Below are 27,051 nucleotides of genomic sequence, written 5' to 3' on the forward strand. Positions count from 1 at the left end.
TATTGAGTCCTTCCCAGAGTAAATGTAGTCTCAGTTTATTAAACATAATGTTACTGCGGTTGTTTGCTCCTGATTATTGGACATCTTGATCTATTTCACTAATAAACCTCTCAATTTTTTATTCAGTGCCAAGTAATTTTAATGATTATTGCTTTATAATACAGCTTGTGATCTTATATTGACAGGTCCTTTCCTTGACACTTTCTTTTCATTATTACCACTGAGATCCCTGACATTTTCTTCTTCCATATCATAGTGTTAATTATTTCTCTAATTCTATAAAATGTAACTGTAGTAATCTGCTTGGTACAGTATGGCTTAACTAAATTAATTAAAATGATGTGGTCAATTTTATTGCAATGGCTCCACCTATTCATGAACAAATAATATCCATCCCATTATTCAATCTATCTTTATATTAGCAGAGTATTTTATACTTGGATTCACCTTGTTGCAGCTGGATAGATACACTTGAAAAATCATATACTTTCTGTAGTTACTTTGAATACAGTTTTTATTTCTAGCTCTTCCTGCTGGGTTTACCTGGTGAAGAATAGGAATGTTGATAATTTAGGTGAATTAGTTTAAGATACTGAAATCTTCCTGAATTTATCAATTACTTGAATGTTTTATCTAACTCTTTAGGGTTTCCTAAAGAAATCACCATATCACCTGCAAAAAAATAGAAGAAACTATTGTTTCTTCTTTGTCTATGCACATTCTCTTTCTTGTCTCATTGCAACAGCAACAATTTGAAAAAGTACGTGAAATAATAGTGTCAATATTGAACATCCTTCTTTAACTGTGATTTTATTGAAAAGGCCTCTAACTTGTCTTCATTATACAACTACTGTGCTTGGATTTAGAAAGGTATTATTTATTAGGTTAAATAAATGTTCATTTATTACTAAGCTTTCTAGAATATTTAAGTCAAATGAAGGTTGGATTTTTTCCAAAAGGCTATTACCTCTTGATATAGTCATATGTTTATTTTATTTGTATTATGAGCATGATGTAATATATTTACAATCTGTCTGAAGTTGAATGAACGCTACAGTTTTGTTGTTGATATTGTTCAGTCATTTCAGTCATGCCTGACTCTCCCTGACCCTATTTAGTGTTTTCTTGGCAGAGATACAGTAGCAGTTTGTCATTTACTTCTCCAGCTTTGTTTATTGATTATGAAACTGAGGCAAAAAGGGTTGAATGACTGGCTCAGGGTCACAAAGCTATTATGTTTCTAAGACAGGATTTGAACTCATATCTTCCTGACTCCAGAACACCAAAACCTTGTCCAGTATGAGTAGTGCTGGTCTACATCAAGATTTGGTGAAAAGTTATGATCCCTTTCAGGAGACAGGAGTCATAGCTTGACTTCAGTGAGGGACAAAACACAATGTGGAGCAGAGAAGAGGGAAGAGTACATGCAGATGGAACACTCACATGTATGAAAGCTATACTTATAATAAATCCCTAAGTATGTCCACAGTGGATAGGGCATAAGACTTGGAATATGAAAAAGCTAAGTTGGAGTCCTGTCTCAGGCACTCCCTAGCTGTTTTAAGACAGGGAAATCACCTGACTTCTCTGTGCCTCAGTTTAGTAATCTATAAAATAAGGGTAATAAGATCCTCAACATGAGGAGGTTTTGTTAGGACCAAATGAGGTAACAAATATAGAGTTTCAGAAATCTTAAAAGGCTACGTAAGTATGAACTATATGCATTTTCATATCTGCTACCACTAGTACCACTGCCACTACCATCACTATAATTAGTACTACTAGTACTACTATTACTACTACTTCTTCTTCTTCTCCTTGTTCTTTTACTACTACTACTACTACTACCACTACTACTACTACTACTACTACTACTACTACTACTACTACTACTAGTACTATTAGTTCTACTACTACCACTACTACTACTACTACTACTACCACCACCACCACCACCACCACCACCACCACCACCACTACTACTACTACTACTACTACTACTACTACTACTACTACTACTACTACTACTACTACTACTACTACTACTGCAATTAGAACAGCAAGTGATATTGGGAATTGAGTAAACCAAACTGATTCTATCTTTGACATAATTCTACATTTCCCTTGGGTATAGTTCAATTTTTGTTTTCTGAGAAAACTTTATTCAATTATGAGAATTGTCAGAAAACTTTATTGCATTATTTGAACTAAGCTCTGTGTGGCTGGTAAGGTGGACCACCACTTTCACTTGCTGATTAGAGACTCTTGGCCATGGACCTAGGTTATGCTATGCAAGGGGTTTTCTCAAGATTGCAAATCTCAAGCAACCCATAGGTCTTATTTAAAAACTGACCCCAAACTGGTCAACAAGTTATTTCCATTTCCTTTGATTGAATATGACACTTGCAATGAGTGGAGGTTGGCAGAGCAGAACGCTACTTTTTTTCTGACTTCAGGGAAGTTGACTTACTGCCTCCAACCTTGGAAAGTCCACAATCCTTTCTCAAATTTGATGCCAGATTGCTTAATTTTGCTTAATTTTGTATCCTGCTTAGTAATTTTCTTTTAATTAAATGGTCTTATTTGATTGGGCAGCTAGGTGGTGCAATAGATAGAGCACCAGTGCAGGAGTCAGGAGGACCTGACTTCCAATCTCACCTCAGACACTTGACATTCACTAGCTGTATGACCTTGAGCAAGTCACTTTACCCTAATTGCCTTATCCTGGGCCATCTCCAGTCATCCAGATGAATATCTGGTCACTGGATTCAGATGGCTCTAGAGGAGAAGTGAGACTGGTCACCTGCACAGCCCTCCCTCACTCAAATACAAAGTCAAGTGCAAGTCATGTCATTATTTCTTTGATGGCATGGTCTTCTTTGGCAACGAAGGATGAACACACACACTTATTTGATTAATAGTTTTTAATTTCTAAAAATCTGTCTTCCTTTGTATTCAAGATCCAGTGCCAATATTGAGGAAGGCATGCTACTCATTTTTTGAGGAATTGGAAAGCATTGATTAATACGTCACTATTCTTGGGAGCTTGAAACTTTGTTTCACCCACCATACTACTGCTGCTGCTGCTGCTGCTACCACCACCACCACCACTACTACTACTACTACTATGACTACTACGAGTACGATGACTACTACTACTACTTCTACTTCTACTATTGCTATTACCACCACTACTACTAGTTGTGTTACTATTACTGTACTGTTACTCCTATCGTTATTGTTAATATTATCACTATTATTACTCACATAGATTTAGATTTAATTTAAATAAGCCCTCCACACATTTTCAAAGTGATCCTGGACAACACTACCTTCCCATGAGATGCTCCATATGCCCAGAACTGGGCTTGCTTCTCATATCATGTTTAAGAGGCTACCATAAACTTTGATCAACTTAAGAATCTTATATTCTTTTAACCACCCTGTCACTTCTTTACAAATGGAAGGTTAAGAAGAAAGAAATGAAGAGCCAAGATGGTGGACTAAGAAGTTGCTCTCACCCTCCCTTATTGATCTCTGAAATATCAGAAAATATTGCCGCAGGAAAATCCCTGGAAGAGCTGAACCAACAGAAAGATGAGGTTCAGCAATGTTGTAGCCCTGGAAATTTGGGGGATTAACAGTAAACCCCCTCCCTCTTTCTGAGGTTGGAGGGGACAGTACAGGACAAGAGGCATTCCAGCAAGCCCCACCTCAGCAAAAGAAGGGGAGATCCTGAGCCCTACGGTAGTGAAGCAGGGAGTTGTCAACATCAAGGATCTTGAGCACCTCAACAATTGCAGGGGAACCACTAGACACCAGCTCAGAAAATCACCACCTGTGCTGGTGTTCTCTAGCAGCCAAATCTCCTGGTGTTTCAGCACAATTCCAGGATTCACAACTCCAGGAGGCACAGCTCCAGGATGGCAGACATCCTCCAGCAGCCAAATCTTCAAGTGCCTTATAGAAGCCTAAGTTAGCAGTCTTACTTCAGGGGACAGACTCTCCACCCCACCCCACGACTCCAATGTTGATGACCCTAGCTCAGCATCAATTAAGCTGCCAGACCTTTACAGCTTCCAGGGTACTGAGGCCCCTGTACACAATGTCAGTGACTATGTCCCAGACTCCGAGGACAAGAAGTTTGGGTCAGTGCACCCTGTGCTCCAGTAGGAGAGTTTTACTTTAAAAGCCAGATATTAGACAAACATATGAGCAAAAAGCAGAAATGGGCAATAGCCATGGATTCTTATTATGGGTACAGGAAAGATCAAAACACAGATTCAGAAGAGGACAACATTGTCAACATACCTACATCTGTAATGTAAACGGGGAATATGAACTGGTTCTAAGTACAAAAAACCTTATTGGAAGAGTTCAAGAAAGATTTTAAAAGTCAAATAAGAGAGGTAGAAGAAAAAATGAGAAAAGAAACCAAAAGTATGCAAGACAGAGTCAATAGCTTGGAAAAGGAAGGAAAAAATTGACAATAGAAAACAATTCCTTAAAAATACAATTGGCCAAATGAAAAAAAAAACACACTGAAGATAACAACTGCTTAAAAAGTAGAATTGACCAAATGGAAAAGGAGTTCCAAAATGTAATAGAAAAAACCAATTCACTAAAAATTAGAATTAGACAAGTCGAATCTAATGACTCTATCAAGAATAGTTCAAACAATGAAAAAATAGAAGAAAACATAAAATACCTCATTGGTAAAACAACTGACTTGGAAAACAGATCCACGAGAGAAAATTTAAAAATTGTTGGTCTGCCTGAAAACCGTGATCAAAAAGCAAATAGCCTGGATAACATCTTCCAGGAAATCATCAAGAAAAGCTTCCCCGAGGTCCTATAACCAGAAGGTAAAACAGTCATTGAAAGAATATACTGATCACCTCCTGAAAAAAAATCCCAATTTGAAAACACCAAGGAATATTGTAGATAAATTCCAAAACTACTAGGTGAAAAGACAAAATAATTCAAGCTGCCAGAAACAAACCATTTAAACATCTTGGAGACACAGTTAGGATTATGAAGGATCTGGAAACTTCTACATTAAAAGATCAGAACCTGTAGAATACAATATTCCATAAGAAAAATAGCTTGTATTACAGACAAGGATCAACTACCCAGAGAAAGTGAGCATAAACTTTGATGGGAGGAGATGGACATTGAATGAAATAGGGGACTTTAAAAACCTTCCTTATGAAAAGTCTAGAGCTTAACAGAAAATTTGATCTTCAAATACAAGACTCAGGAGAGTCATGAATGCGTAAACAGGAAGGACAAAAATAGCATGTTATTAATAAATGCCTATATAGGAGGACTATCTGTGCCCAACCTGTGGTAGAGCATTCCAAGCTTGCATTAGTCTGATCAACCACAGTCAGACATACTGAAACTTCATTTTATCATGGTAATGTCATTTTGGTCCTCTTCGAAAACCAAGGACAACTACCCAACCAACCAATATAGAAGGCAGAAGAATAACATTTATTCAGACACCAGAAAGCCAAATCCCAAAACCAGGAAGCCCAAGTAGTCACAGTAGGCAAGAAATCAATATACATTAACACTACAGGGGACAAAGACATTTCCAAACCTTCTCCCCATGCTGGGACCTTCCCACAAACAAACACTCATGAGTCTAAGCTATCTGCTTGCCTATGTCCTTCATAGCTCTGACTAGCCTGATCAACTTTCTCCCAGCTCTCCTGCACCCTTCCTGTTCCACCTGCTCAGCAAGATCCTCCCATCTCATGTGACTTAGACTTCCATGTTATAAAAGCAGGTCACATGGGCCTATTAATGAATGGGAAAGATTTTCCCATTCAAATTGTCATTATAACAACCTAGACTAAATATTTCTTCTATTCTCTTTGGCATCATCAAGGTTAAAATACAGGAAAAAAATATGTTCTTAGTAGCTATCAGGTGGCATGAAAGCCTTCTGGAACCTGTAGAAGGGTCCATCTTGGTACTCCAATCCCCTACTCTTTGGGGCAGAACTATGTGATGGATTAGGATATGGGTCTATATTTTTAGAAATGATTCTTATTACCTTTCCTGTACATGAAAAATGACACTAGAAACATGCTGTTATTTTGGAGGATACTTATATTTATGTGAAATTTTTAAAAAAATTTTTGTGAAAATGTCCCCTTGCATTATGTTTTCCAGTATCCAGCACCAATGCCATCTAGTCCACAACCTGTATTATTGAAATGCAGTTATTTCAAAGGAAAGAAGGAGAAAAAGAAAAGGGAAGGAAGGAAGGAAAAAAGAAAGAAAGAATAAGAAAGAGGAAGGAAGGAAGGAAAAAAGGAAGAAAGAATAAGAAAGAGGAAGGAAGGAAGGAAGGAAGGAAGGAAGGAAGGAAGGAAGGAAGGAAGGAAGGAAGGAAGAATAAGTGAAGATGATTCAATCTGCACTCTGAATCCATCAGTTCATTATCTTATGCTGGGTAATGTGCTAATTCATGAGTCTTCTGGAATTGTAATTGGTTATTGTGTTGATGAGAGGTTTGACGTCTTCCAAATTTGATTATATTTAAAATATTGCTATTATTGTAAAAAGTGTTCTTCTGGTTCATCTCATTTCATTTTGCATCATTTCATACATGTCTTCCCATGTTGTTGTTTTTTTCTGAAACCATCCCTATTGTCATTTCTTACTTCACAAGAGTACTTCATCACGTTCATATACCATAAATTTCATAACTATTTCGCAGTTGATGGGCATCCTCTCATTTTCCAATTCTTTGCCATGACAAAATAAGTGTATGCATGTATGTATGCATGTATATATGTATAAAAGTCCTCTTATTCCTTCCTTGAACTATTTGGAGAAAATAATTAATAGTGGCATAAAAAGGTGAAACATTATACTCAGTGGAATAATTCTTTGGGCATAGGTCCTAATTGCTTTCCAGAACGTTTGGACCAATACACAGCTCTACCATGCTTTTTAGATATTTTTTAAGAGGAATGCCAGATTTTTTATCTTATGAAAAGTCTTTTTTGCATTTATTGATAAAATGTGATGATTTTTGTCATTGTTATTTATGTGGATAACTTCTTTCATAATTTTCTTAATATTTAACTGTAAATGGTAGATGTTGGAGGGGATATGGGAAAATTGAGACACTAATGCACTGCAGGTGGAGTTGTGAACTGATTCAGCCATTATGTAGAGCAATTTGGAACTATTCCCAAAGGGTTATAAAACCATGCATACCCCCTGAACCAACATTATCACCACTAGGTCTGTATCTCAAATGAGATTTTTAAAAAGAAGTAAAAGGATCCATAGGCAAAAAAAAAATATTTACAGCAGTTTGCTTTTTTTCTGATGGCAAGGAATTGAAGATTTCAGGGATGCTTATTAATTGAGGAATACCTGAACAAACTGTACTATATGATTGTAATGGAATACTATTTTGCTGTAAGAAATGATCAGTAAGATGCTCTCAGAAAAACCTCGAAAGACTTACATGAACTGAAGAAAAGAGAAATGAGTAGAACCAGAAGAATATTGTACACAGTAACAGCAATGGTGTAAGGTGATCAACTGTGAATGAAGTAGCTACTCTCAGTAATATACTGATCCAAGACAAATCTTAAGGATTTATAAGGAAAAATACTATCCACCTCCAGAGAAATAAGTGATGAACTCCGAAGAAAGGTTGAAGCATATGTTTTTAAACTTTATTTATTTATTTTTCTTTATTTTTGGTCTATGTGTTCTTTCACAACATAATTAACATAGAAACACGTTTTCCATGACTCTCTCTCTCTCTCTCTCTCTCTCTCTCTCTCTCTCTCTCTCTCTCTCTCTCTCTCTCTCTCCCCATATATATATATATATATATACATATATATATACATACATATATGTATATATATGTGTGTGTATATATATATATGTGTATATATACATCCTATATGGAATTACTTGCCTTCTAAGTGAGAAGGGGAGGGAAAGAAGGGGAGAAATTGCAACTCTTTAAGTTTTAATTGAATATTAAAATGCTTTTTATTTAATTGGAAAAATAAAATACTAAATAAATGTTTTTTTTAAAAAGAAGAGTCCCCAGAATAGATCAAGTAAAACTCATACCTAAAAAATATTGTTATCAGCAAGATATCTGACAAGATATCATTCAATCTCTGCTTTAATTTTGAAGAAATGTGCACTTATGTAATCAACTTCACATTAAAAATAGATTTATCTGTGAGACCAAAATAATAATAGTGTTACAATCCATAGTTTCATATAAAAATACTCTTTTAAGAGTCTTCTCAATGGGATAGCCAAAGCATTTTTAAGTTTCTTAGCACCATATGAAAATTTTATAGAAATTAATCCTGCATTAAGGCACAAAGATATTGCATAGAGATGTAAGAAGGTACAAACACTTAATCCATCTTTATAGACCCATGATGCAATAACATCATTAATTCAGGGATTACAAACAAAAAACTAAGAACTACATAGAGACTTACTAATGAAACCCTAAAAATATGAATTTGTCAAAGAAAAATCATAGAAACAATTAATAATGATGTGAAGGAAAATGATGATGACAAAACGTACTAAAATTTCTGGGATACTGCTAACGTAGTTTTGAGAGGGAGATTCATATATCTAAAAACAGTCATTAACAAAATAGAAGTAAAGAAGGGAAAAGAACAAAAAAGACAAGTAAAAAATTAAAACTTCAACAAATAAACTTAAAATAAGCACAAAAGAATGTTTTGAAAAATTAGAGGAGAAAGAGATAAACTGGAAAAAAACAATATATGAAACCTAAAGTTGGTTCTTTGAAAAGACAAAAAAGTTGATAAATTATTAACTAGTCTGGTTTTTAAAAGAAGAGCAGCAATTCAAATCAACAAAATAAGAAATGAGCAAGCTGAAATCACAACAAAACTAGAAAAGAGAGAATATTACAATACATTATACATGGTACTATGATAACACAATTGAGAACACAAAAGAAATAGATGAATAAATTAAAGAATATGAAATACGTAAATTATCAGAAGACAAGAATGAGATTATAAATAACTTCAGTAAACAAAAGAGATCTAACAATAGAGGAACTGCCAAAGAAAAATTTCCGGGTCCTGATGGATTCAGAGGAGAATTCTACCAAGCCTTTAAAGAACAGTGAATATCAAAGTTTCACAAATCATCCTCCAAAATCAAGAAAGAATATCTGCTATCGGAATCCTATAATTAATTAATTAATCCTTTAATGAGACAGATATATTCCTAATATTGAAATTCTGGAAAGATGAAACACAGAAAAAAAGCTATAAGCCAACATCATTAATGAGTCAAAAAATTGACTCAAAAATTTAAACAACAGTCTGCAAACACACTATAGTAATTTCACCAAGAAATTAATGGTAATAACAAAGAGGGAATTACACTACAGATGCAAAGATGGTCTAACATTAGGAAAACCATCAATGTAACTATTATATTAAATCAAAATGCCCTGAACCAAATCATTATCTCAACAAATGAAGAAAAACTCTTTGACAAATTTTAGCACCCCTTTTTTTGCTAAAATCATACAAAATATAGGCACAGTAGGATACTTTAAATATCATAAAAAAGAATCTAATAAAAAACATCTATCTAAAACAAAAACAAGTAGCATATGCTTGTTGAATTTCTCAAGAAATTCAGTTGTAAAATAAGGATGCCCACGCTTCTCTGTATCACTTGGTAGAGCTCTATAAACGCTAAAAGAGCAATAAGATGAGAGAAAGAATTCAAACCATAAAGAAAGGTAAAGAGAAGATAAAATTACCCTGTGTACTGAAGATATGACGATATACTTGAAAAATTAGGAAACTAATAAAGATACTAATCAAGGCAAGAAAGTTGAAAGTTATAAAATTAACTCTCAAAAATTGATTGTACTTATGCATAGTAATAAAAATATCTGAAAGTTGTAATAGAAAAGGAAATGCCATTGCCAATAATTTCGAAAGGCATAAAATATCTAGAATCCTATCTATCAGAGCAAACAAATATTTATATAGATTCAGTTAGAAGGATCTCCTTAAAGAAATGAAGAAAGACTAAAATAGTAACATGAATATTCAGTGATCAAAGCTAGACCATTCCAATATAATAAAAATGACAATATTATCAAAGCTAATTTAAACATCTTTTGTTGTGCCAATCAAATTGCGACGATGGTACTTTATAAAACTTGATAAAAAACGACAAAAACTATTTAGGTAACAAAAAGATCTCAAATATCAGATGAAATGATGTAAAGAAATAGGATGAAAGGGGATTAACACTTTGAGACTTCCAACTATATTGTAAGGTATATCATCAGGTATTGACATTTTTTTAAAGGAGAGAAACAGATCAATAGAACAGACTAGACAAGAGAGAATCAGAAACAATGGAATTCCATGAACCAGTCTCTGAGAAACTGGAAAGCATAAATTACCTAGGAATAAACCGCTGGGTAAACCAAAATGGAAACATGCCTTGTATATTGATGATCATATCTTTTGACCATTTATCCATTTTGGAATGGCTATCAATCATACATATTATATATATATATATGTACATGTTGTTTTGATATCTTGGATACCAATATGTTATCAGTGAAATTTGATACAAAAATTTTCCCTCATTCAATCACTTCTCTTCTTATCCAAGTATATTAATTTTATTTGTGCAGAAGCTTTTCAGTTTCACTTAATGAAAGTTTTCTACTTCATTTTATTTAATTCTCTCTGTTTCTGGTTCAGTTAAGATATCATCTCTTACCCATAGTTGTGATAGGTATGTAATTTGTTTCTCTTGTAACCTTTTTGCAATATGATCAACAATATACAGATCATGTTTCCATTTTGAATGTATTGGTTTTCCAGCTTATCAGACACTGCTTTATGGAGGTCCATTCTTTCTGATTCTCTCTCGTCTACTCTGTTCCATCAACCTACCTCTCCACTTTTAAAAAAATGATACCAGATGGTATATCTTAAAATATGAACAAATAGTTCTGAAAAGAAGAATTTCGGAGTGTTCACAACCACAAGAATGCTATAAATCACTCATAATAAGACAAAGGAAGATCACAGCAATTCTGAGATTTTATCACATACTCTGCAAATTAGCAAAGATGACAAAGAATGACAGCAGTCAATGTTGTAGAGGCTGTGGAATGATAAGCACATTAACGCAAAGGGATGGCACAAATATTTTGGAAAGTGATTTAGAATAATGCAAATTAAGTGATTAAAGTATGCATACCACTTGAACTAGAGACTCCATTACTCAAAACATATCTCCCAGAAAAAGCTCTTGTTCACTAGAAATCCCAATATACACTAAAATATTATATTTTTGTGAAAGCAAAACTTGGAAATAAAATGGATTCCCATTGATTAGAGAATGCTTTAACAAACGATGGTACATAAGTGTAATGGAAAGTAATTGTGTTGTAAGAAACTATATATGTGATTACTAGAGAGCAGCATAGAAAGAGCTACATGAATTGATGCAGAGTGAAGTAAGCAGAGCCAAGAAAACAATATAAACAATGAATAAAATAATGTAAATGGAAGGAACAATAGCAAAAAAAATTAAAATTCAATGTTATAGAAGTGTATGTATATATATACATATATATGCATATATATATATATATACATATTAAGCATGACTCCAAAAGCAAAACATAAAAGAAAATAGTTCCTTCAAAACTAAAAAAGAGCAAATGGAAACTAATGACTTTATGGGAAAGAGAGCAATAATAAAAGAAAACCAAAAGAATGAAAAAATGGAAGATAATGTGAAATATCTCATTGGAAAAATAACTGACCTGGAAAATAGATTCAGGAGAGAAAACCGAAAAATTATTGGACTACCTGAAAGCCATGATCAAAAAGAGCATAAACATTCCCTTTCAAGAAATTGCCGTGGAAAACTACCCTGATATTCCAGAACAAGAGAGTAAAATAGAAATTGACAGAATCTGCCAATAACCTCCTAAAAGAGATCCCAAAATGAGAACTCCTAGGAATATTGCAGCCAAATTCCAGAGCTCCCAGGTCAAGGAGAAAATATTGCAAGCTGCCAGAAAGAAACAATTCTGGTACTGAGGAAATACAATCAGGATAACACAAGATCTAGCAGCTTCTACATTAAAGGATCACAGGGCTAGGAATATGACATTCCAGAGGGCAAAGGAAGTAGGATTACAAAAAAGAATCACATACCCAGCAAAAATGAGTATAATCCTTCAGTGGAAAAAAGTGTGATATCATTTCACAAATACCATATTATCTAAAATGATAGAAAGGAAAAATGACAAATGTTGGAGGTAATGTAGAAAAATAGGGACATTAATTTACTGTTAGTGGAATTGTGAACTGATTGAACCATTTGGAAGAGCAATTTGGAATTATGCCCAAAGTGTTATCAAACTACCCACACCCTTTGACACAGCAGTAACAATACTTGATCTATTTCCAAAGATAATAAGGGGGAAAGGAAAAGAATCTACATGTTCTAAAATGTTTATAGTAGGTCTCTTTGTGGTGGAAAAACTGGAAATTACAGGGATGCCCATCAATTGAGGAATGACTGAACATGCTGTTGTATGAAGGTGATGGAATGCTACTGTGCTATAAGAAATGATGAGCTCAATGACTTTAGAAAAAAAAAAAAACATGGAAAGACTTGCTCAAAATAATGATGAGTGAAATGACCAGAGCCAAGAGAATATTGTATACAGCATTTGCAATATTGTTTTAGGAATGGCCTTCACCAAATAAGTTATTGTGATTATTATAAATACATTAACTGTAAAGGACATGTGAAGAAAGATGCTACCTGCATACAGAGAAAGAACTGATAAATAGAAGTGTGTATAGAATAATTTTACACAGATATGTATATATATACACACACATATGTATATGTAGATATAGATATAGATTTATACAATACAACTGAAAAGACTGTGTCTATTTGTGTCTAATGGTAGCCATCTCTAGGGTGGAGGGAAGGAAGAAAAAAGAATGATAATGTTGTACATTTGAAAGGAATAGTACTTGTGCACAGGAGAGTTGCAGTTTCACATGAAATCACTATTTCTTTTTGTTTTACGTTATAGAAATGCTTGTTGGGGGCGGAGCCAAGATGGCGGAGTAGAAAGACACACATACACTACCTCCGAACCCACAGCCCATAAAATATCTATAAAAAAGAACTGCCAACAAATTCTGAAGCAACAGAAGCCACAGAACAATGGAGCAGAGGAGATTTCTGTTCCAGAGAGCCCTGAAAACCTCTCGCAAAAGGTCTGTTGTGCTGCGGACATGGAGCCAAGCCCAGCCCTGCCTCAGCCGCCACGGCACCAAGAGGAGCAGATCCGAGCAGGTTTCGGGGACAGAATCTCCATTGGCCGCTCAGGTCCCTCCACCCACAGGTGATGAGGGTTGGTGAGAGGGTCTCTTTGGCGGGTTGAGAGGGGAGTGGGGTGCCCCCATAACTCAGGCCCCCTAGGGAGGCAGCAGCAGAGGCGGTAGCAGACCAGGACTCCCCAAACAGGCAGGAGCCTGGACCCATTGCTGAAGGTCTCTGCATAAACCCCTGAGGGAACTGAGCCCATGAAGCGGCCCTGCCCCCACCTGAGCACCTGAACTTAATCTCACACTGAATAGCAGCCCCGCCCCAGCCCAAAGCCCTGAGGCTGGGAAGCATCATTTGAATCTCAGACCCCAAGCTCTGGCTGGGCATATCTGGAGGCAAAGTGGGTGTGAAGAGAATATTCAGAAGTCAAGTCACTGGCTGGGAAAATGCCCAGAAAAGGGAAAAACAATAAGACTATAGAAGGTTACTTTCTTGGTAAACAGATATTTCCTCCCTTATTTTCTGATGAGGAAGAACAATGCTTACCATCAGGGAAAGACACAGAAGTCAAGGCTTTTGCATCCCAGCCCACTCAATGGGCTCAGACCACGGAAGAGATCAAAAAGGATTTTGAAAATCAAGTTAGAGAGGTGGAGGAAAAACTGGGAAGAGCTATGAGAGACACACAAGCAAAGCATGAAAAACAAGTAAACACCCTGCTAAAGGAGACCCAAAAAAATGCTAAAGAAAATAACACCTTGAAAAATAGGCTAACTCAATTGGCAAAAGAGGTTCAAAAAGCCAAGGAAGAGAAGAATGCTTTCAAAAGCAGAATTAGCCAAATGGAAAAGGAGGTTCAAAGGCTCACTGAAGAAAATAGTTCTTTCAAAATTAGAATGGAACAGATGGAGGCTAATGACTTTGTGAGAAACCAAGGAATCACAAAACAAAACCAAAAGAATGAAAAAATGGAAGACAATGTGAAATATCTCATTGGAAAAACAACTGACCTGGAAAATAGATCCAGGAGAGACAATTTAAAAATTATGGGTCTACCTGAAAGCCATAATCAAAAAAAGAGCCTAGACATCATCTTTCATGAAATTATCAAGGAAAACTGCCCTGAGATTCTAGAACCAGAAGGCAAAAGAAGTCTTCAAGGAATTCACAGAACACTGCCTAAAAGAGATCCAAAAAGAGAAACTCCTAGGAACATTGTGGCCAAATTCCAGAGTTCCCTGGTCAAGGAGAAAATATTGCAAGCAGCTAGAAAGAAACAATTCAAGTATTGTGGAAATACAATCAGGATAACACAAGATCTAGCAACTTCTACATTAAGGGATCGAAGGGCATGGAATAGGATATTCCAGAAGTCAAAGGAACTAGGACTAAAACCAAGAATCACCTACCCAGCAAAACTGACTATAATACTTCAGGGGAAAAATTGGTCTTTCAATGAAATAGAGGACTTTCAAGCATTCTTGATGAAAAGACCAGAGGTGAAAAGAAAATTTGACTTTCAAACACAAGAATGAAGAGAAGCATGAAAAGATAAACAGCAAAGAGAAGTCATAAGGGACTTATAAAAGTTGAACTGCTTACATCCCTACATGGAAAGACAATATTTGTAACTCTTGAAACTATTCAGTATCTGGGTACTGGGTGGGATTACACACACACACATGCACACGCACACACACATAGACACAGAGTGCACAGAGTGAATTGAAGAGGATGGGATCGTATCTTAAAATTGAAATCAAGCAGTGAGAGAGAAATATATGGGAGGAGAAAGGGAGAAATGGAATGGGGCAAATTATCTCTCATAAAAGAAGCAAGCAAAAGACTTATTAGTGGAGGGATAAAGAGGGGAGGTGAGAGGAAAACATGAAGTTTACTCTCATCACATTCCACTAAAGGAAGGATTAAAGTGCACACTCATTTTGGTATGAAAACCTATCTTACAATACAGGAAAGTGGGGGATAAGGGGATAAGCAGGGTGGGGGTATGATGGAAGGTAGGGCATGGGGAGGAGAGACCAATTTGAGGTCGACATTGATGGGGAGGGACAGGATCAAAAGAGACAATAGAAGTAATTGGGGGCAGGATAGGATGGAGGAAAATATAGTCAGTCTTATACAACACGACCATTATGGACGTCATTTGCAAAACTACACAGATTTGGCCCACATTGAATTGCTTTCCTTCCAAAGGGAGGGGGTGGGAAGGGAGGGAGGAAAAGACGTTGGAACTCAAAGTTTTAGGAACAACTGTCGAGTACTATTCTTGCCACTAGGAAATAAGAAATACAGGTAAAGGGGTATAGAAAGTTATTTGGCCCTACAGGACAGAGGAGAGGATGGAGACAAGGGCAGAGAGGGATGATAGAGGAGAGAACCGATTGGTGATGGGGGCAATTGAAATGCTCGGTGTTTTGGGGTGGGGGGAGGGGATAAGGGGGGAGAAAATTTGGAACCCAAAATTTTGTGAAAATGCATGTTTAAAGTTAAATAAATAAATTTTAAAAAAAAGAAATGCTTGCTTTATTTTATATATTAAAAACAAAATTTAATGAAGAAAAGTATTTTTTAAAAAAATGATAGGGTTTTGTGGGGGCTGGAAGGTGATACATACCATCAAATGTATTAGAATGGAAAGTGTTTATTATTGCTTAGATCTTTGCAATTTCTCATTCATTTTGCATTTATATTTTCCTTTGTGTTCGATTGTCTGTATTTCAAAATTTCTGCATAACTCTGGCCTTTGCATAAGGAATTTTTGAAATTTCTCTATTTCTTTAGTAGTTCATTCCCTACCTCTCACCCTCATACCTGCTATAGGTTTATACACAGCTTTGATGGGCAAGTTTCTTGGTTGTAAGCCTATAGGTGATGTTGTTTGCCTTCTCGGATCGGATAGTCTTCATTCCCCAGTCTTTTTATAATATTGACTGTTACATCTTGTGTAATGTTGATTGACTCCTTGGCATTTTGATTATTTCTTCCAGCTTCTGATATTTTTTATTTATATAGAAAACTCTAGATTTAGGCAAACATGTTGCTGGGATTTTGATTCTGAGGGTTCATTTGGAAGGCCATTGGTGAATTGTTTTTATTACTATTTTTCATTTTGATTTTAGAATATTTGATCAGATAAAAGATTTCTGGCAATATAATATCTGACTTTTATTGGTCATGGTTTTTATATAGACCATTTCTTCTTCAATTCTCTCTCCTTGATTTGTTTTGCAGATCAGGTCAGTTGCTTTTGCTATGAGATAGCCTATATTTTCATCTGCTTTTGTTTTAATATTTGTTCTTGGCTCATGGAGCCATTATCTTCTTATTTAGACTATTCTAATTTTTCGGAAGTAGCTAAGTGGCACAGGCCTGGAGTCAGAAAGATGTGAGTTAAAATCTAGCCTTAGATACTTGTTAGTGGCAAGTCACTTAAGTCTGTTTGCCTCAGTTTCCTCATCTGTAAAATGAGCAGGAAAAAGAAATGGCAATCCAGTCCAGTATGTTTGCAAAGAAAACCACATATAAGGTCATGAAGAGTTGGACATTGCTGAAAGAACTGAATAATAACATTTTTATCGATTTTGGAGCTCAGCTAATATTTTTAAGCTTCCTTTACTTAATGGTTTTCCCAATTATATGTTAAAATTTTTAACACTGAATTTAAAAATTCTGAATTTCAGGTTCTTTCCTTCCTTTTCCCCTACATGGAGATGGCAAGCTATTTGATATACATTATATATGAGCAGTCATGAAAAATTTCCGTATTAGTCATGTTTTCTTTAAGTTTATAAATCACTTTACTCACAATATCTCTGTGCAGCTTACAGTAACCATTTTTTATAAGAGGATATTGAAGCTCAGAGTTTGTAACTTCCCCAGGGTTGCACAGCTGGTACATATCAGGCAAGATCTGAACTCAAGTTTCTACTGCTTATAAATTTAGTGTTCTCTGGGCTGGCTGAATTTGTGAAACTAATAGTATGTCCAAGTGGAGATGCCGTAAAGACAAGCTGGGCATTCAAGTCCTTATCAACAATAAATCTGACTTCCTTTCACAAATACACTGACTGATCACTTCCTTACTGAAGTTGTAGGCAGAAAGACTTACAACTGGTGACCATTGAAAGTACTGTTTCTCAGCATGGAAAAGGAAGAAGTGCAGAGTTGCATAGGTAAAGGAACAAGGATAAGACCTCTTTGGTGATCCAAAAATACATCAGTAAGGTACAGAAATATACTCTTAAAAGGGGAATAAAAAGTGCTAGTTATCAATGTTAAACACATCTTCATAAAATACACAATCACTATATTTTAAAATTTTATCCAATAATTACCACCACCTAAATGGTAGCAACGCATTATCACATGAATTTTCATAAAACTTACCAAGACTGAAATTAGTCAACCAATAAATTAATATTTATAATTTCCATGGGTGGATAGAAGACTTTTTCATTGCCCTTCTATATATGGAAAATGTGATGGGCTTACTCTTCTGCCAAGACAATTATCAATGCTAGGATCAGCAGTGATTTTATAGGCAAAAGAGCTCAGTGAACTTTTGTACTAGAAAAAAATGCTATTTTTCTCAAAGATCTCATCATTTATTTCATGACTATCTTAATGTATAACCAATTTCCAAGATTTAAAAGAAACAATTCACCGCCAATAGAACACTTAATGTAATGTTTATAATTTTGTCCTTAGACTCTTTTATTTATGTCAGCAGTTCTCCCTAGACTTCGTTTTCTTTTTCATGTCAAATATTAAGGATTTCCAACTATTTTCTCAAATTTGCTTATTCTTTAGCAGTTAACCAAAATAAATGAAAATTCTGAATATTCCTAAACTTTAAAAGTATTTGATATCTTATTCATTGTATTTGGGGGTTTTCAGTTTTCTCATGGAGAAAAAAATTAGTCACAGCTCAACTTTATATATTGCCCACCTGCTACTTCTACAACCCAGTCCTGGAGAGTAAAATTTGGTATATATTGTCTTAATATTTACTGCATGGGGAAGGAGAAGTCATCAAGAAAATATTTAACCATCATGTGGAAACTTTTGAAAGTCCATGCTTTGCCCTCAGGGTTTAATTATTATTTTTACCCATTGCTCAGTTCATTTCATTATCTGATCTAAATTATTCTTTAGCTGTTTGATACATTATTGTGCATCCAGTGCACTATTTCATGACTGTAGCAGGACATGAATTCTTCATTAAAAATTTGGAAAATTTCACTCCTAATATTGTCTTATAGTTTCTTTACACTGTATCACCTCTTTTCAAGTCTTGTATATAATACAGAATTATTTGTTTGAAGCACAAAAACAATATGAAACTATTGTTCAAGTAAGAAGTTACAGCCGTGGTAATCAATAATAACTCTACCTTCTTTCATTTTATTTTCTAACTCATCAACTAATATGTCTTCATCCAATATGGGACATTCATATTCTTCATCAAAGTCATCATATAACTGTCCTTCTTGAGCTAAATTCTATGTCAGTCATGTTCTTGATGCAAGTTCTTTGCCTAGTGTGGTCTTTCCAACCCCTGGTGTGCCTGTGAGCCAGATGTTGGACACCCTCATGGTCTCGGTGATGCTGATTCTGCCCTGGTGGCCTGCTCTCCATGAGGGAGCAGCAAGCAGAGGGGCCTCGTCATGTTGTAAAAGAAAATTTAAAAAACTGAAAGAAAAATAAAGAAAAAAGTTTTAAGTGCTTTCATCTGCATGCAGGCTTTATCAGTTCTTTTTCTGTAGGTGAATAGGATTTTTCATCATTAATTTTTTGAAATAGTCTTAGATGATTGTATTCCAGAGAATAGCTAAGTAATTCACAGCTGATAATGCAATATTGCTGTTACTCTATGCAGTGTTCTCCTGGATGAAGGTCTTTCTCTAAGCTATTAATTCACTTTCCTCATCTTTCTTCCATAGTTCTCTTTATTTTTCCTTTTATTTTTTGGCATTTTAATTTCATTTATAAAATCTTTTTTAATTAATTGTGAAAACTTTTTTCATCTCTTTCAGGAAATTTACAGACAGCTAAGTGATGCACTAGTTAGAGTGTAGGGCCCGGAGTCAGGGAGACCTGAGTTCAAATCTAACCTCAGATACTTACTCTCTGTGGGACCCCAGGCAAGTCGATTAACTCAATTTGCCTCAGTTTCCTCACAATTTTAGTATCTTTGCCAAGAAAACCCCAAATGAGGTCAAAAAGAGTCAAATGCAACTGAAAAGTGACTAAATAACAAAAAGAAATCTACTGGAACTTTCTGCTTAAACTGCTTTGCTTTGTTTTGCTTTTAGGTTTTGTTTATGGATGTTTTGAAGTCACTCACTTATTCTAAGTTTGTTGCTTGAACATCCCTGCCATTTTATAGCTCTTTATAGCTCTTTTTTGTTTTCTCATTCATCAGGCCCTGCTTCTGGATTTTGAATTTAGTGCTTGGCTCTCTAAACTTGTGGAGAGAATGTCAGGGTCATGTTTGGGTCCTCTTGGGTCCTGCTGTTGCTTTCTTGGGGTACAGAGTGGAGTTTTATTCCAGTATATCGGGGAGAGTCCATGCAGACTTTTATTCTAAAAGCTGTCTGATCTGGGTAATTCTGAGTCACGCAGTGAAGGCCTGAGCTCTGAAATTTACTGATCTTGGTTTTGAGTTTCAATCTAATTTAATGCCTACTGAACTCATCCCACCATCAGGCAGCTGGAAAAATCTCCAAGTTCAAAGTGAAATAACTTTAAGATCCCCATAGTCAGATCCCTGACTTTCTTGCTTTGGCTATTCTGTGGCAGCCTCCAGGAAGCATTGTGTACTGGATCTCTGAACCTGATCTATTCTGGCAACAAGGCATCACAGCTGCTGCTTTCTTCTATACATGTTCCTTGATGAGGACAAAGGGTAGGATCCATGAAGGCTCCTCGTCTTAGACTGCCACTCCTAAGCACAGGTCCCTGCCTGGCTATTTGATGTAGCCCTGAGTAGCAAGCAGCATACCTGCCAATGGGACAATGGTACTTCTACCTGAACAAGAGCAGACCCTCTTTGTAGACCTGAGAAGTTATCTCTTCTCACCCTGGTGCAACGCTATGCACAGGGCCTCACTGAGGCCCAATGACAGAAAGTTCCACATGGTTTAATAATGACTAGAGTCTTTCTCCTTTGTCCCCAGACCTCTTAGTCTGACCCGACCAATTCTGACCTGATCTGGAAAACTATTTCTATTTTGCATCCTGATTTTAAGATATTTGATCAGATATAAGATTTTTGGAAATGTAATATCTGATTCTGATCGGTCATGGTTTTTATATAGACCATTTTCTCTTCTATGTTCTCTCCTTGATGCGTTTTGCAGGTCAGGTCAGTATTCACTCACTGTGAATTTGTTCTTTTATTTCATACTCAGTACTCAGGCTCGTGCATTTTTTATGTCTTTGTGGTTCAATTATGGGACCGAGCTTACCTGTCCTTCTCTCTACTCCTCTATCATCTCAGCTGGTCTCTTCTATTCATACTACTGTAACTCTATCAGGAGGTTCCTTTCTACTCAAGCAGTAGTAAAGATTTAAGATAGCAATCTGAAATGAATGTTAAACATCTGAACAAAATATATCCTCCAGGCTGCTTTTGAGACATTCAGACTCCAACAGACCTAAAGTGTCACTTGTAGGTTCTGGACATATAAATATAATAAAAGAAACAATCCTTAGTCACAAAATGCAATACATATTACTAAGTGTCTTAGGGATTTGATATATCACACTTCTTTCTCTGAGAAGTCATTAAAACAAGTGTGCCATTGGTCTGAAGCAGGGGCTGCAAATGGAGATGGCTCAGTGCAGCCCATCACCACAAGATTCCACAAGGCAAAGTCCATGAACTCCTCCAGCACTAGGAGAATCCTATCTGTTCTCTGGTCGAGTGTGTTCATTCCCACAGCCTGGTTGGGAGAAGAGTCAATTGAGAAACTATTAATTTCCTGAGAAACATAGTACTTTGACACTGCATGGATGTTGACATTGGAAACTGTGAAATTTTCCATAAGGCTTATAGTTAATGTAGGCAGAACAGGCAAGTTCTTATACTGCGTGATTTGACAGACACAGAAAATGTCCAAATACTCTCCACCAGTGACCTGTAATCTCCACTCATTTACAGAGATATAACAGGGGAAAGACCTCTGGTTTTGGATTTGGAGAAAGCAGGCCTGGCTTCCTGCCTAATTCCTCCTTTGGTTCTCCTTTTCTTCTGTGTCTGGGCTCAATCAGCATCTATAACACTTAACAGGGATGGCAAGAATTTGGGAGGTGAACTGGGCAAAGCTTCTATAACTTTGGGAGTTACTATATTCCAGGACTGACCCCAGGTAGAAGGCACCACACCTTCAGAACCACTTTCCTTCTCCATTTTTATTCTAAAGTAACTGCGCACAATCCATGTCTCCTGCTTATTGAAAGTGGAGAGGGGAGAAGGAATGCAGACAAAGCCTCTGCAGCAGGAGGGGAGTCTGATATTGACCTCAGGAAGGAACTCAGAGGTCAATCTATGCATCTCTCCTGGCAATGTGAAGGCGGAAGTGGGGGTTGGAGAGTATGGGTGCTGAAGGAGTCCATTAAGGATTACTGTGTTCTCCACACTTCATTTGGATTCAGCCTTGCCTGGATTTCCTCTTTTCATTCAAGAGGAGGATGGTACTGACAAAGTCTCTAGGGCAGGTAAAGATTTCAATATGGTCTCTAGGCAGGAGTCCCTCCCTTCAGACTGTGAGTCTGTGCAGAGGAAGTGTTCAGTGTCTGCTAAGGCAGCATCAGCTGAGCCTAATCACCAGTTGCCATGGAGACCGGTCTGTTTCCAAGGAAACCTCAAATCCTGAGTTGCTGGCTCTCATACTAGACACATCCATATGAGGCTTCTGTTTTTACCCTCAGCCCAAAGGAGAGATGGGGGTCTACATTACATTGTTCTGAACAGTCAGTTGAGGACACGATTAAATCCCTAGGTGCTGTAAAAGAGCAGAAGGTATGCACCCATACACATATACACAAATGCCTATACAAAGAAAAAGAGATTGACAGAGTCCTACAGAGATTCCTAGGGAATCCATTGATAAGAAGCCATATAAGGTAGCTGTGGCTACAAGACCTGAGGCCGGAGAACAAATATTCCATACACTATGCCATTAAAATACAATGATCACCCCCAGCTAAATACCAAGAAATCTGTCCTTTGTCCAAATGTATGTCTGAACTCTTTAATGGTCCAAGTTTGTCTCTGAAGGTTAAGGCATCCTAAGCAAAACACCAAAGGTGCTATAGGGATTACAAAGCACCTTTCACATTCCTCAAAGATCCAGATGCAGTAATGAGGCATTAGGATGCCACTGATCAAGAGGAAAGAGTGGAAGCATAAAGAAGAGAAATGACCTGCCTAGAATGGGATGGCGCTGGGGAGGGATGGAGGTTTCACACCTGTTCTCACTCTCCTGATGTCCAGAGATCATTTGCAGAGGCTTCATTCACTCAGTTTGGGCATTCCATCTCACCAAACACCCTGAGCAGAGAGGTTCTCTTAGTGAGTAAGCACATATTCACACAGCCCATGATATGCATCCAGCCCCAATCAGCCCATGCTTGTCCTCCCAACCAGACACCCAACTAGGCCATCGTCCTGCCATCAGCCCTGAAAAAATATAAGACAAGGTCAAAGACTGCTTACTCAACGCACTGACATACTTCTCTGCCACTTAAGTATCACCTATATGAAATCGTATTGAAAAGCACATGAGTCCCCTTTCCCTAGGACACCACATGCACTCCTGGAAAAGGGTGTCACAGATTTTGGATGGAAGACTATTTTTTATATCAACTCTATCATTGCAACAAATACCCTTTTCTGAAATGTAATTGAGTCAGGTGAATTAAAAGATGCTGACTGATCATTATGGGGGAAACATACTGTATGGGTTTCATGACCCCCCAAATTAGGCCTTCATCTAAATCCTGAGGAGAGATGCAGCAGGTGTACTAGAGGGAGCTTTTCCTGCCAATATGAGTGGAGCTCCAAGCCTATACTCAACATATACCATGTCATTAGATGCTCACGGATTCCCTAGAGATGTTATCATTCCTATTTTACATATGAGGAAACTAAGGTTCTGAGGGGTTAGATGACTTACCATGGTCACAAATCTATTAAGTTTCAGAGAAGGAATTAGAATTCATGTTCCTTCTGACTCTGACTATACACCAATGCCAGTCTCCAGTGTATCATGTGCTTGGTTTTATTTTACTTTTTTTTCATTCTGTACCACTTATTTTCTGCTCCCTAATAGACTGTCATTTGGAATGGAGAAAAATGGTAATCCAAACTGACACATTATGACTGCATCTGAACATAAAATTGTGCTCCTCTAGTCCCCCACCTCAGTACAAAGAGGAAGGAAGATCTTTCTTCCTCTTGAAAAAGAATTAGTGTTACAATTCCAAGACACATTGTGGGTCCTTACCGTAACTATAAACCCCATTAACATTTTATAGTTGCCTTAGGAGTTAATGTGCCCATAGGTGTTCTGTCCTTGGTAGGCATCCTTTCAGCTGTACTTGGTCAGGCTGGTCAGAGGACTGTGACATTAGAACTGCCTGTACAGTAATCACTGTACATTATCTTAACAATGCAGGAATTTCAAGGGACAAAGGTGATTTCATTCAAATCGTGTCAACTCAAAACCTTACTTTAAAAAACTTAATTTATTCTAAACTTAAATACAAAAATTTAAATAAACAATAAGAAAAAGAAACAAAACCTTAAATATTAAAACTTAAATGCAAATTAAAAAGTAAAAAGGTGTTACCTTGTGCACAGCAGATAGTAAGAAATCTTACTTTTTCAAAGGATTCTGCATTCATTGACAATCATAATAACATCAATGCTTGTCTTACCTGATGATGGTACTAATGAATTACATTTTTACTCCTCGTTTTTCTTTCATTCATATAATCCATTCTGTTTTCATGTTCTCTCCTGGGCTTTGTGTTGCATGATCTAAGTTTTAATTTACAACAACAAAGGCCTGATAATAAAGTTTTTATCATAAATATTTTGTGTTGATGTTTCCTAAATTATCCAATCCTTGACCTTACATTGGCCCCTGGAACATAGAAGAAACAAATTGTTTTTTAACTGCTTCTGATCCATACCTCTGTGTGTTCTAAGAATTCTCTCAGAGGGCAGTAAGATAGCATAGTGGATAGAGTGCCTAGTTTAAAGTTAAGAAGACTCATCTTCCTGAGTTCAAGTCCAGTCTGAGAAACTTACCAGCTGTGTAATCTTGGGCATGTCACTTAAAGAATCAGAACACAAGTAAATGACAGTTCTTCCAAGGTAGTATGAGCTAAGGAGAGGTGTGTTTACTTGTCTCCTGGCCTGTGCTCTGATCTGTGAGTGACCACAAGAACTTTTCTCTGCCCTGGAACTGTGAGGAGGGTCTTTGCCCCACCGTGGCCACAAGCTCTGATGTGCTAATGCTCCTAGTTGGACTGGTCCTGTCAGCCACTACTGCTACCAGGGTCTGAGTACAGGCAAAGCAAGAGAGGCCTGCCCCAGTTCCGGCAAAGAGAAGCCCTACAGTGTGGGGGTTGAGAGCTCTGGGAACAGCTGCTGTGGCTGCCAAGTGGCCCCCAAGGCAAGCTCTGGGTTTAGGGGGTGTTCTGAACTGTGACCTGCTTGGAACTGTGCCCCACTCTCACCCCACTGGGACAGGACTTTCCTGTCCACAATCTAAGTTGTCTTGGGCTGGAAAATTATTTCAGTCTGTTCTTTTCTGGGTTCTGCTGCTCCAGATTTTGTTTTAGAGCATTATTTAAAGGTGTTCAAAAGGGTTTTGGAGAGAACCTAGACAAGCCCCTGCATTTTCCCCACCATCTTGGTTCTGCCTCCACAATGATTATTTCTTTAAAAAAATCATTCTCAGAGCATGAAGGCTGACAATGAATAAGATTTAATGAGAGGCAGTGTTGTATAGTGAGTGGGTAGAGAGCCAACCTTACAGCCAGGAAGATTTGTTCAAATCCTGACTCTGACATTTCAGTTCTGTACCTGGGACAAGCAATTTAACCTCTCCGGGCCCCAGGCAACTCTGAGAATTTAAGAAGAGATGGAGCTGACCTATATGTGCAGTGATTCCCTTTGGCTTCTAATATAACATCATAGCTGCCAACTCAAAAGGATAAAGATGTGTAAGAATTTACCAAAGAGTCTAAAGGCAATTTTGAAAAATTGCTCATTTATTCTAGCAAGGATCTATGATTTGTGCCTCTCAGATTGTCCCTCCTCGTGCTAATTGAGCAAAGAAAAATAAAACCCTCCCTACAAACATGCCTAGTTCACAAAACAAATCCTCCCCGCCCCCGTTGGTTATGTCGAAAATTGCATGTGTCTCTGCATTGTAAGTTAATCATATCTCTGACAGGACTCAGTGGTGTCTTTTGTCTTCAGCTTGTTTAGATTTAGGGTTTATCATGACATTGACCAGAGTGCTAACATTCAAAATTGCTTCTTCTCTATAATGTTATTGTCACCGTTTAAATTATTCTGCTATTTCTTTGGCTAACTTCATTCTACATCAATCAGAGTTATAGTCTTAAGTTTTTCAGAAACTGCTCATTTTTTTTTCATTTCTTATGATACAGAAACATTCCATCCTACTCTCACACATCAATTTGTTTAGCTGTCTGCTAGTTGGAGAACACAGCCTTAGGTTCCAATTTTTGGCTACCATGAAAAGATCCTTCCTATAAAAATTATTGTGTGTCTGAATCTATTTCCACTTTCTTGAATGTCTTTGAGGTATAAGTTCAGTAGTGGAATACCAGGGTCAAAGGGCATCTACAAGGTAACAACACTTGCAGTCATATTTACAAATTGCTTTCCTGAATGATCAGATCACTTTACAGCTGTACTCACAGTGCACAGGCATTCCTGTTTATCCATGGCTCATAAAACTGTATTAATTTAGTTTTTTTTTCTAATTTCTGATGATTTAGAACATTTTTCAAATGGTTGTTGAGGGCTTTGATTTTTTCCCTTCAAAATTGTTTGCTGATATTTTGTCTACTGGAGAATTGTTCTTAGTCTTACAAATTTGAATATATTCCTTATATAGTTCGAATGTATGGCCTTTATCAGAAAAATTTCCTGCAAAAATTTTCCCTCTCTCCCTGTTATTTTTCTCTTTATTTTACCTATAAGAGGTTTATATCTGCAAAACCAACATCTCATTTCTCACTTGGGTGAACTACCTTGGAACCTCTCAGCTTGAATTTTCCACCATGGCCTAGAAAGTTCATTATCGGGAAAATCACGTCACCATGGAAGTTTCTACCAGCCTTGGTATTTCACTTCATCATTCAATAATCCACTCAATGACTGGAGGGCAGAGCTACGAAGCTGAAAACCTTCATGGAAGGAGAGAGCTCAACAGAAATAATTTCATTTCTCAAGTGGCTATACTACTTTGGGATTTCCCTGGTTTTCCTATCATTCCCTTGCGGAGGGCCTTTCCTGATGCCTCCCCCTACTTTTCAGATTCTTTTTGCGTGTTCTCTAGTGTTCTCTGAGGGCTG

The 27,051-nt window shown here is 36.8% G+C and overlaps 1 pseudogene; it reads right to left on the reverse strand.

The window, feature by feature from the left end:
- LOC140516311 (adenylate kinase isoenzyme 6-like) overlaps nucleotides 1-19,087 on the reverse strand; it is a 39,236-nt pseudogene extending 20,149 nt beyond the window's left edge.
- Between the last annotated feature and the right edge of the window lie 7,964 nt (nucleotides 19,088-27,051).

Source organism: Notamacropus eugenii, chromosome X (assembly GCF_028372415.1).
Source record: "Notamacropus eugenii isolate mMacEug1 chromosome X, mMacEug1.pri_v2, whole genome shotgun sequence".
Lineage (NCBI taxonomy): Eukaryota > Metazoa > Chordata > Mammalia > Diprotodontia > Macropodidae > Notamacropus > Notamacropus eugenii.